This window comes from Numenius arquata, chromosome 9 (genome assembly GCF_964106895.1).
Source record: "Numenius arquata chromosome 9, bNumArq3.hap1.1, whole genome shotgun sequence".
NCBI lineage: Eukaryota > Metazoa > Chordata > Aves > Charadriiformes > Scolopacidae > Numenius > Numenius arquata.
Window position 1 is genome coordinate 6,734,862 of NC_133584.1, and position 11,457 is coordinate 6,746,318.

Here is an 11,457-nt window from a genome sequence, read left to right on the forward strand (position 1 = left end):
CAGCCACTTTGTTTCACCAATTCAGGGAATTATTTTTGTCTGAAGAACTCCTTGTCAGTGCTTCAGATCACATGGGAACACTCTTCATTGCATCTTTTATTTGTCACAATCATGGTGAAGCCCTGAATCACCAAAACCAGGTTGCCCTTTAGACCTGTGATATCCAAAAAAGCTGGTGCAAGTCACTGATAAGCTTCTCATGTAATGCCATAAGCAAAATATTTGATGGAGTTGTACATTGAATGCTTTCATCTCATTTGGGTTCTAAAAATTAATAAATAAAAAAAAAACCTAGTGGCATGGCTTTAAGACCCATTAGAAGGGGGAAGTGTCAGGATGAACATGCTTATTAAATCAGTCCAAGAATGATTACCTGTCAGAGCGCTAGGCCAGTTGGACCATCAACGCTCCAAGTTTAATTAATTAGCGATTACTTTTGTGCTCTTATTAGTATTGTTGTCTTGCTTAGAATCCTCTGTCATGATTGATTTGCAATTATAGAGAGCACAAAAGAGGGACTTGCTATTCAGTAGTGCATGACTGATTAAACAGGTATATGGAGGGGGAATAAGAAAACTAGTCCAATAGAGCCATGTTGAAACCGTGCTCTGGAAGATTGTCTGTATTTTCCTTAGGCTTTGGTTTAATTTGATAAAAGTGGTTGCACTTTCTGTCTCTAAAGAAAAAAATGACAATGATGCTTGACTCTGAGTTTGAGTATCTCAAAGTAAGCTGTTGTGAGCATGGGATAAGAGCAGCCCCTCAGAGAAAGGTCCTTGATAAAATTGTTTACACAAGATGAGTGCTTTCCCAAACTCTTAAACAATCAAAGAAGATGGAGGCCTCTTTGGAAAAATGGGGACCGATATGTTATTACAGTTCATTACAAAAATCCTAATTATCCAGGCAGTTATAAAGCCTGCAGCCTTCCATCATCATTTACTGCACAGTCAGAGTTCTTATTGACCCATTACCATCACCATGTCCAAGAAATCCTGGAATATTGTCATAGTTTCATTGGAAATCCAAATTTCTACCCCCTGAAAAGATGCTATTTTCGATACAGTTTGTGAGCAGATGGGCAAGATAGTCCTTGGAATCATTAAAACTGGACAGAAATACATCAGATAAGGATTTGACCTGTGAAGCCTCTCTCTTAAGTGTTACCATTTTTAACTTTAAAAAAAAAAAAAAAAAAGGTAATATGAGCAAATTAAAACTGTAGTAAGCCCAAACTTCCCTGGTCTTGTCACTTGTTTGTGCAGTGTTTGTAATCATTAATTCATTTTATATTTATTTGTTTAAGGACCTCTTAATGCAAAGAAGGTTTTAGTGATAATGATATACTCACAGTGATAAAGGTAGTTAGAGTGTACAAATACATCTGAAGTGATAAATTCCCTTAAAATTAATGTGGCTGTGCTTGCGTAAAGTCAAGACAAAGTTACATTAGTCTCGTCTGTATGAATATGACTGTTAAATGTCACAAATGTCACACAAAAATACAGCTGTTAAAAGAGTTTCTAACTAAAACTACATAAAGCGAGTAGATAAAAACATATTCCTTTGAAATTTTGTATGATGTTAATACACATCGAGGTTGTTTGCCACCTGTAAATAAGTCATTTTCTCTGCTTTTGAGGAAAGAGTGCATTTCTGCAGATTCCTGTAAGCTGTTGGTCTAATGAAGCTGAAGATAGCCTTCAAATCTGAGGATCAGCTTCATTCCAATTGCTCTCGGCTTTAAATCTGGTTTAACTCACAGTTACGTTCTATTTATGACTGTTTCATTTAAAAAGTGATGACTGATGGAAACTCAAACTACTTCTGGGTAGGGCTCAATTTTGGTACATTTGCCAACTGGAAATGTTCCAAGTCTTAGAGGAATGAAAGCAGAAAATGAGCATGTTTACGTACAAAAGGATGAATTTCAATGCTTTGATTTATTTAATGGCCTGTGGGAGATCCTTACCCAGGATGATCTTTAGTGTTGCTTCTGAAATGCAGAGCGGTTCAACCATTCTGGTGCACTTGGGATCTTAGGGAGATATTTAATTGTACCACTGAGTTAAACATGACCAAAATCCCAGCATTCTTGCCACATGATAGAAAATGACCACATTTTAGTGGTGTCATGGGCACCCACATGGCTGTAGAAAAACATCCCTACGGATGGTCCCCTCCCTCCATCAAGAGGGAGGATGCCCAAGATGCCCAATAAAGCATCTTTTTGGCACTCTAGGAGACCACAGGCAGGGTCACAACTTGAAGCTTTGCTGGTCAAGGGAGTCTAGGGTCTGGTTCACCCCTACAGCTGCAACAGCTCAACAGAGCTAAAGGAAGGAGAGCAAATCAATGTGTCCATTGCCTTGCAGTGAACTCAGAAGCAGGAATCGGGCTGCCTCCCACTGCTCTCTGCCTCAGCACCACTCGCGTTTCCCCCCCATTTCCCAAGTCCTTCCCATAGAAATAGGGAGTGAAATTAGGTTTTGCTTAAGTATTTAAAGCTCTCATAATCCTTGTTTGGAAGATGAATTTTTTGTCTGTAATGAAAGGGAGTGGTTGAAAGGTGCAAAATTAAATTAGCAGAAGAAACTTTGTTAATGAAATTGACTTTTCCTGTGTGTTCTGCTAATAGATGGAAAGGAGGAATATTGATCTCCAGCTTGTCCTGTTTGTACAGATATATACAGTAGTCTCTCTATCTATTTTCAACACCACCAACTTCACATGCCTTAAAAAGCTTAGCTTTATGCAGAATTTGCTACAGGAGATGTGCTAGTCATCAAACTGGGTTTGAACCATGCAAAGTATCACATTATCACTTTAATCTGTGCTTATCTACGCTCAGTTTATTTGAGAGATAGACATAGCTGTAGTCTGCCTTTCCCTGTAGTGACTGGCCTAGCAGGGCTCAAGAGCACGTCTTGTTCATTTACCCTGGCAAGCCAAAAGCTGTAATTGATTAAAAAAATCAGACGGAGTGGATTATTTTTGTGTTTCTGTCCACCCATGGAAATTTTCCATCTGCCCTGTTGCTGTGGGTGGACAGGGAGAGTGGTTACACGATTCAGCGCAACAGTTGCAGGGTGGGAAGCTTTGGTGGAAGAGGGGAGTGCAAATAGATGGGCCACTTGTATGAGAGGTTTCTGTAGGATCAGTAGGCACTGCTCATCTCATCATCTGCGCTAGGGTCGCTCTTGTCCAGCCCCACCATCCCACCTGCCTCTCCTTCAGGTCTCTGGATGGAGCCCTGAACCTGCTATCCAGTTCTAACTAAAAGGAAGTAGAAACAATTATTGCAACAAGTCTTAGTGAAATACTTTTAAAAATGTTTTTATTTTAACTTGTTTCATCAGGTTTGATACTACCATAGGACCACTGCAGTATGCTGACCAGTTTTTAGAGCTATCAATCAAGCTACCCAGCAGCAACATTTATGGTGTGGGAGAGCACGTGCATAAGCAGTATCGCCATGATGTTAACTGGAAAACCTGGCCCATCTTCAGCAGGGAGTTGCAGAGATGAAGGTCCCAGCTAAGAAAGCGGGAACATTAGAGCACACCTGTAGGACAAATGTGAAAATTGCAGCTCCTCAGCCTCCTCCTCTGGCAGCATGGCTGTTCCCAGCTCTGCTGGTGGGACATTTAGGAGCTCAACAGGACCTGAGACTCCTGCTTCTTGTCTAGATCCATCTGGAGTTACGACAACTGTAATTATGTATTAGCATTCATATGTGTCACTGAAATAAACACACACAACTCTCCCTGTCTTCTATTTCTCGTGTCTTCTGAGTCCTCTTCCTTTTCTGTGGTTTGATTATATTTTTTATTTTCTTTGCAAATTTGATAGCTGTGGGGGAATGTGACAGGAGAAACTAATCATGCATGTCAAAATATAATTACTAGAGAAGGTGATGTGGAGTGTGATTTGGCCCAGTGAAACATCATGAAGCTTTTTTTGTTTTCAGGACCAAAGTCTAAATTAGCTCACATTTGTCTCACTATAAACAAGCTCTATTATGGAAATAATCCCTTTTATTTTCTATCTCTACCAAATATTCCTCTTACAAACTGCTTCTTAATAATTAGTACATTGAGGCTTGAAGATAGTTCTTACCTGAAGGGCCCTATTGACTGTGGACTCATTAAGTTAAACTAACAGTGAATAGCATCAAGTTAGGCTACTTTCAAATTGCTTAAATTCTGTTTCTCATTAATTTGTTCCGAGTCTTCTTTTGCAGGGGAAGAAACACAACTACGAAAACAGCTGTTATCATTTCTAAGGTTTTTGTTGCTAATAACAATGGGAAAAAAAAAAAACATTAGAAAGGAAATTAAAAAGAAACAAGGCACTCTCTTATTTCCATAGATTAAACATAAAAATGGTTACCTTGCAGGATTAATAGAAATATAGATTAGATGTAAAATCTAATCTGTGGTGAAAGGTGATGAAAACGCTTTTCAAGCTCTATTGTTAGCTTGATGTGCACATGTATTACCCAGAAATAGTGCTGCAATATATGCAGAATTACCCGAAGTTCCATCATATCTGCTTGCTTATGTTATCTATATATTTGGGGAAACTTTTGTTATAATGGAAAATGTTGTCATAAAGAAGAAGAATGCCAGGAAAGAGAAAAGAGAACTGTAGGAAAGTGTCAGGATTTGTATGGTTGTTGTTTGCTATATTTTGAGAAGTTGCAAGTTCTACCTGTGATATATTTTGAAATATCCCAAAACAGATACTGTTATTAGGTTTTAATCAGCTTATTTATTTATTTATTTCCTTTAAGGCAATGCATAACCTATATGGAGTTCAAACTTTCTTCCTGTATTTGGAAGACAGCACTGGAGTTTCCTTTGGTGATTTCCTAATGAGTAGCAATGCCATGGGTAAGAAAGCTTTCTCTGTAGGTCTGAGCACTGCAGTTAAATATCTTTTTAAATGATCTGTGGGATTGGGATCAAAACTGAGCTCATGAAAATGTCCTTTTTTTTTTTAAACACTGTAATGTAACATTTTAAAGGACATTGTCTCCAGATATCTGATAGTGGTCATTACCGTGATTATTAGTATTTCACGTATACAATATAAGCTCATAGGTAACTTGAAGATTGCAACAGAAACCTAAGGGTCAGAAAGCTATCTGAAGCCTGTGTAGTAGGCTGAGTTAATAAGTGAGTTAATCATTTTATGCACTGAACAAATTGAAGCACGTTATCCACCAGTCTACTAAATTCCACTCCCTTAGCAGAGCTGTATTTATGGAGGCGTTAGCAGTAATGGATGGATTCTTTTGCTATTTGTGTGTTGTCATGAGGTACACAAAGCTCAAGAGCAGAAAATGTCACAAAGCAAAGATGAATCAATCCAGCAGCCAAGCGTTCCATTTTGGTTTTGTTGTAGTAATACTGGCCTTAATGTAAACATTAAATAGAAAAATGGGCTTGAATGTCATGAATGTATATTAAACAAAATTTTAGAAGTACTCAGAATCAAAATGCGCATTAAAACTGATACTCGTATTCCTTTATTGAAGGTATTCTTGCTAAGCTCTTGTTTTCCAAGACACTTTGCATGGATGCAGTGCAGAACTGGGGGAAACAGTATCATGTTTACAGTCTTTATGGACGTTCCATGACCATATCAACACAACAGTAAGGAATGTGTCTTAAAATCTTTACAAAAAGGTTTCAGAACAGTACATGGCCTACATTTTCCCAAACAGCAAGAGTTTTCGTGTCTATATTAATACCCTTTAGGAAAAAAAATCCAACACCTTTCCTTCCAGTTGCTGATTTTTGGTTTAGGGCACTTATTTGCCAGCAGGAGTAGGGAAGTGATGGTGCCTCTGTACTCGGCCCTGGTGAGGCCTCACCTTGAGTACTGTGTTCAGTTCTGGGCCCCTCACTACAGGAAGGACACTGAAGTGCTGGAGCGTGTCCAGAGGAGAGCCACCAAGCTGGTGAGGGGTCTAGAGAACAAGTCATATGAGGAGAGGCTGAGGGAACTGGGCGTGTTTAGTTTGGAGAAGAGGAGGCTGAGGGGGGACCTCATTGCCCTCTACAACTACCTGAAAGGAGGTTGTAGAGAGGTGGGTGTTGGCCTTTTCTCCCAAGGGAGTAATAACAGGACCAGAGGAAATGGTCTGAAGTTGCAGCAGGGGAGGTTTAGATTAGATATTAGGAAGAATTGCTTTACTGAGAGGGTGGTCAGGCAGTGGAACAGCCTGCCCAGGGAGGTGGTGGCATCGCCATTCGTGGAGGTGTCTAAGAAATGTGTAGACATGGCACTTCAGGGCATGCTCTAGTGCCCGAGATTGTTGGGTTGTGTCTGTTTGTGGGTGGGTGTGGTGTGTGGTTCTGGGTGTTTGGTTTGTTTTGGTTTTGGTGTTTGGTGTTCTGGGATTTTTTGAGGGTTTTTTTGGTTTTGATGTTTTTTGGGGGTTTTGTTTGTTTGTTTTTTTGTTGGTTGGACTCAATGATCTCAAAGGTCCCATCCAACCAAAAATATTCTGTGATTCTGTGATTTTGATTACTGTGGCTCTGTGTGTATGGTGAGATAAATGTGGGTTACAAGACTGTGTTTGGACCCGATTCATTCTTGATGAAAACTTCCGAGTATTACTTGAACATTTGCTACACTTTGCTACCCTACCTGTGTACACTCTTTTATAAAGCTCATACTCGAGGAGACACAGTTGTATGGCCAGTTTTGCATGAGTAATTTTACTCATCAGACTTTCGATAGTTTTATGAGGAATAAAAAATCAGACACACTAAATGTTGTTAGAGACTTTCTAAACACTGATGTAGTCTGTGAAAATGCACATTGGAATATATAGAGACAACCTCTGAAATCATGAAACAGCATTTTTGAATAATCAGAAGATTAATCCGAGTAATGCTGAGAAAATCAGCATTTTCACCTTGAAATATGGGGATAACTGAGTCCCACCTCACTTCTACAACTGTTTACAGTACAGGTTCTGTGATTAATTACAGGTTTATTAGCATGGCACTTTGTAAACTTGCTGTGTATTTTAATCTGTTTACATGAAAATGAAAGGCAACCAAGGGACTAATCTAACGCAATTCTCCAAGTATGGCAACCTTGTTGAGTGTCACATTCTTAACGTGAACATCAAGGATGTATTTAGACTGTTTAGATGTTTGATACACATGTAAGATGGAAAGTCTCTCCTTCTACAGCCGCAAGAATCCCATGGGACTTATAATTGCCCTGGATGACAACAATATGGCTTCTGGAGACTTATTCTGGGATGACGGAGAATCTACAGGTGAGCAGTTATCAATAGTGAAATAAGTAGGATTAACAAAACATTAATATGTACAAGTTTCAATCTTCCTGCTGATTTCATGGAGCAAGTACCACACTATTAATACTTGATCGTTCCTTTTTCACCACTTGAAAGTGGAAAAGGGTAAGTGTTATTAATTTAGTTTTGGCTTGTTCAGTTTTCACTGTAGCCTTAAATATGGAAAGGTTTGGTGCATTAGCATGCTGACTGTTACACCATGCTGTCAAGACTGATATATATTCTGGTATATATCCAAATTAGTTTCAGCGGGTGCAAGAATGCACATAATTAGTATTCGACACTAAGAATCAGTAGAAAATGAAAAACTCGCACTGTTATTAACTCTCTGGAATTATTTAAATTGCTTGTGAAAACAGTAGAAATTTTGATAACTCCAAAGTACGGTGTTGGAGCCAAGGGTTTTTTTGCCATCTGGTTTCCGCAGCGTCCTGGTGCATAAGCACGCGAGTAAGTGTGTAGGGGCTTTATTTGTCATGTTGCCAACCTCGCCTTTAGTAAAGCTACTGGAGAACTTGTTTCCCCCTGGGACAGTCACTATGATTATGCCAAGGGCTGTCAACCCCATCTCTTGTGATGCACTGGCATCGATACTACTTACCTCACCAGGATTTTTCTGTCAAACAATTTACAAAACACATACTTTTTTGCATAATGTAAGATTACAGTTGCAACTTAATTCAAGCAAAGTCAAAATTTTAAAAAACACTAACAAACAAATAACCACAACACAAGCCTCTTAAATAAAGTTAACTTCATTTTGACAGTAAAGTTAACACTTTTGGAATACCTGCACGCCTAAGGAAAGCAGAGTTCACTCTAAAGCAGTGGAAAGAACCTTTTTGTTATATATCCATAGATATATTCTTCATTTTAATCTTCAGATGTAGGGAATTTTGAAAAATGAAATATCTTGAACTGTGGGATTTACTGTGGGATTTCTGAGGATTTAGTTAGGCACCCTCTTTCCATTAAACTAAAAGGATTTGGGGTACTTAAATCTTTTAGGCTGCTTGTGCAGCCTTTGTCCTTTATTACATACTTTTTAGAAAAGTCAGCAAGCAGTTCAAAGGGTTATTCCAAAATGATTTTTTGAAGAACTTCTGCAAAATACTCAAACTTGTATTAAAATGATTTAATGACTTGTATTTGACAGATTTTGTTGTTTTATTTGCAATGAACCATAACATTCAGAGCTAAGGACTTTGGTTTATAGGGTATACAAGTTAATACTGTTGCATCTGTATCCATGGACTACTGTCAGTGGCAAAAGTGTCAGAGATTTCTTTAGCCACACTGGAATAAAATCGTGTTTAAAAAATAGAAAAAATGCAACAGTAAGAATGAACAGATCAGAATGAAGCTGGAGTAATATTACCGTTGAGACAAAAATAAATAACACTGCAATATTATGTGCATGTTTAACTTATAATCCTGAAAATTAAGTCCACATCCTGCAGACAATACCTCATGGAGGTATTTTATCTAACCATGCAGGTTCACATATGGTATCCAAATTGGTGCATTCTTCTGTCTTCTGATAGAACTAACCATCTTCTAGATACTTAAAGGGACCAATTTCTCTGTTTTATCCTCCGGATGCTAAAAGCTACCTCTATCCTTAGTCACAAACTGTTTTTCACTCATGCATGGCCTGAGGCTCTGACTAAACTTCAATTAAAGCAAGCAACTCTTGGGATTCAAAACTTCATCCCTCCTTGTCCTCCACTGGATGTCAATGTCCTAACAAAAGCATCAGAAGGGAAAATGTGAGGACATTACGGGGCTTTGCATGATTTAAAATTATCCAGCCACATCAGGGACTGGGCCGCTCCTCTCCGCGGGCTCTTTCACCCCCCTCTCCCTTTTTTTTTTTTTTTTTTTTTTTTTGTTGTTGTTGTTGTTGCTGTATGTGCAAAGTTCCCCTTTTTATCCTCCTTTTGCTTTGGGGTTCTGAGGCTGGAAGGCAAGAAAAAAAAAAAAAAAATTAGAAGCAACTGGGAGCGGAGGCTGCCTGGATTTGAGGCGATTTTAATAAGAAAAGCGATTTCACTAAGGGGGGGTTTTATTTCCCATGCCTCAGCTGACACTGTGAGGTTTCACCATGGGAGAAGGTCAGGACAGGCAGCTGGAGGGGGCAAGGCTAGGAAACACTCTACTCTGTTGACTGGAGCACCTCTGTAAAAGCCTTCAGCCTCGCTCACCACCTCCTTGAAGTACCAAACTTCCCATCAGTTGTTTCCTAGTAGGACATATACATCAGAAATCTCAACTCAGAAGTCTGTAGTCTGAAGGGTTTCTGCACAGCGCAGGAGAGGATGCTAGTGGAGGTTATTGTGCAATCTATTAGTGGGACAACTACATAAAATGTCAAAAAGATACTTGTTCTCCAGAGGTAAAGTGATGGCAGTATTAGAAAATTATTTGAGTAGAAAAAAAGCTTAGAAGACTTTATGTATTTGACCTGTATAACTCCCTTTTGTTATTTTATTTATACCAAACGCACCTCTCAGAAAAACTTTCAGACCTCTACTTTTTTTAAATTTTGTGAAAGTTTGGGATGCTTTTAAGAAATAGAGCTGTGATTTGGCTGATTATTGCTGCCATAAATAGGGAAGGCCTTGGGTGGTTACTGTATGTATGGGTGACAGCTATATGTACTCTTTTGTCAAAGCCTAAAATAACAAAGCTATTATTGTACTCACTTCTGTTGAGAAACAAAACAATAAAACATCTTATGATGTTATTTCGTGTCCCAAACTTACAAGTTGCAGTCTTTTCATGAAAACCATTTACAATTTACTTGAAATGACAGTATTTTTTTTTTTGTCCATGTACAAAAAGATGCCAGATTGACTCAACTTTTATATTTCTTTTTTCCCAGTGGTGTTATTTCCTCTCTTATGGCTCCATGGTATAGATTATTAACAGTATTGTCATTTTTGCATGAAAAGCCCTTATTTAGGGTATTTTAAAGGATTAACTTTGGGCCATATATCTACATTTAAGAGAAGCTAAGAAGGAATAGCAGTATAATAAAAAATTAGTATATTTTAGAGAAGGCCACGTCAATAAATTTTTGGAAAAATTTGGACCTCTTGGGATACAATATTTCCTGAAAAGCAAAATATTTGAGAAAGTCAAAGAGGAGTCACGTTCAAAATACTGTAATTTAACTGGGATGAAAAGCTGCTATTTGTCTTTTCTTCTCCCAGTTAATATAAGTATCCAAAGAACTCCTATTTCCTTCCACATAACCTACTCAGCAGCAATATTTATTGAGCCAAAGAACTATAAAGCGTCAGTGGCAGTTAAAACAGAGAGTCAGAAAGGAGGTGAATGTAGTGTTTGTGATTCTCAAACTATTGGCAATTTGAAAAAGAGTCTCTGTACACTATAAAAATATAGCTGAATGTTCCCAAAGAGTGTGAGGAAGCCCTATGCCTTGTCTGAACCTAAAGAATCTAATTCCTGACTAAGTTTTAGTTTTTAATTTTTTTTAAATGAAACTACCTTGGCAGGGTTAATTTATGGCAGGGTGGAGTCCAGATAGTTTTTCTATTCGATATTATCTGGAAATAACATATGAGAAGGATTCCAAGTAATATGATAACAGATTTTTAGTATAAATCAATGAAAGCTTTAGTTGTTATGCCAGTCCTGATCCAACACAAGGAAAATGTGCACTACTTGGCTCTGTCTGGAATGATTTCTCTACACTAATGACACAGAAATGTTTTCAGAATCATAGCTTTCTCTTTATAGTTGTTAGGGTGGAAAAAGTAGTCTGACAGATTTTTCAGATTTACATAAAACAGGGGCACAGACATTAGCTGTCTATAATAGCAGGTTTTATTTGCCTCACTAAAACTAAGGTAGTTGGCAACTGTGTAAGCTCTTCCAATGTATATCAGAAATTGATGAAAAATGTGGTATTTTTTGAAAGATGGAAAGAAATGTTATAGAGTTATGAAAAAATAGAATAGGCTTGAGATCTGCATCTTCAGCTACCCCTTCTGCTTCACTGGAGCTCTGGTCTGAAAGGCTTATCCCCTTTGTCTCACCTTTGTAGTCACTGAAGCATGTTTTAAGTCAAACTGATTCCTCTGAATCTC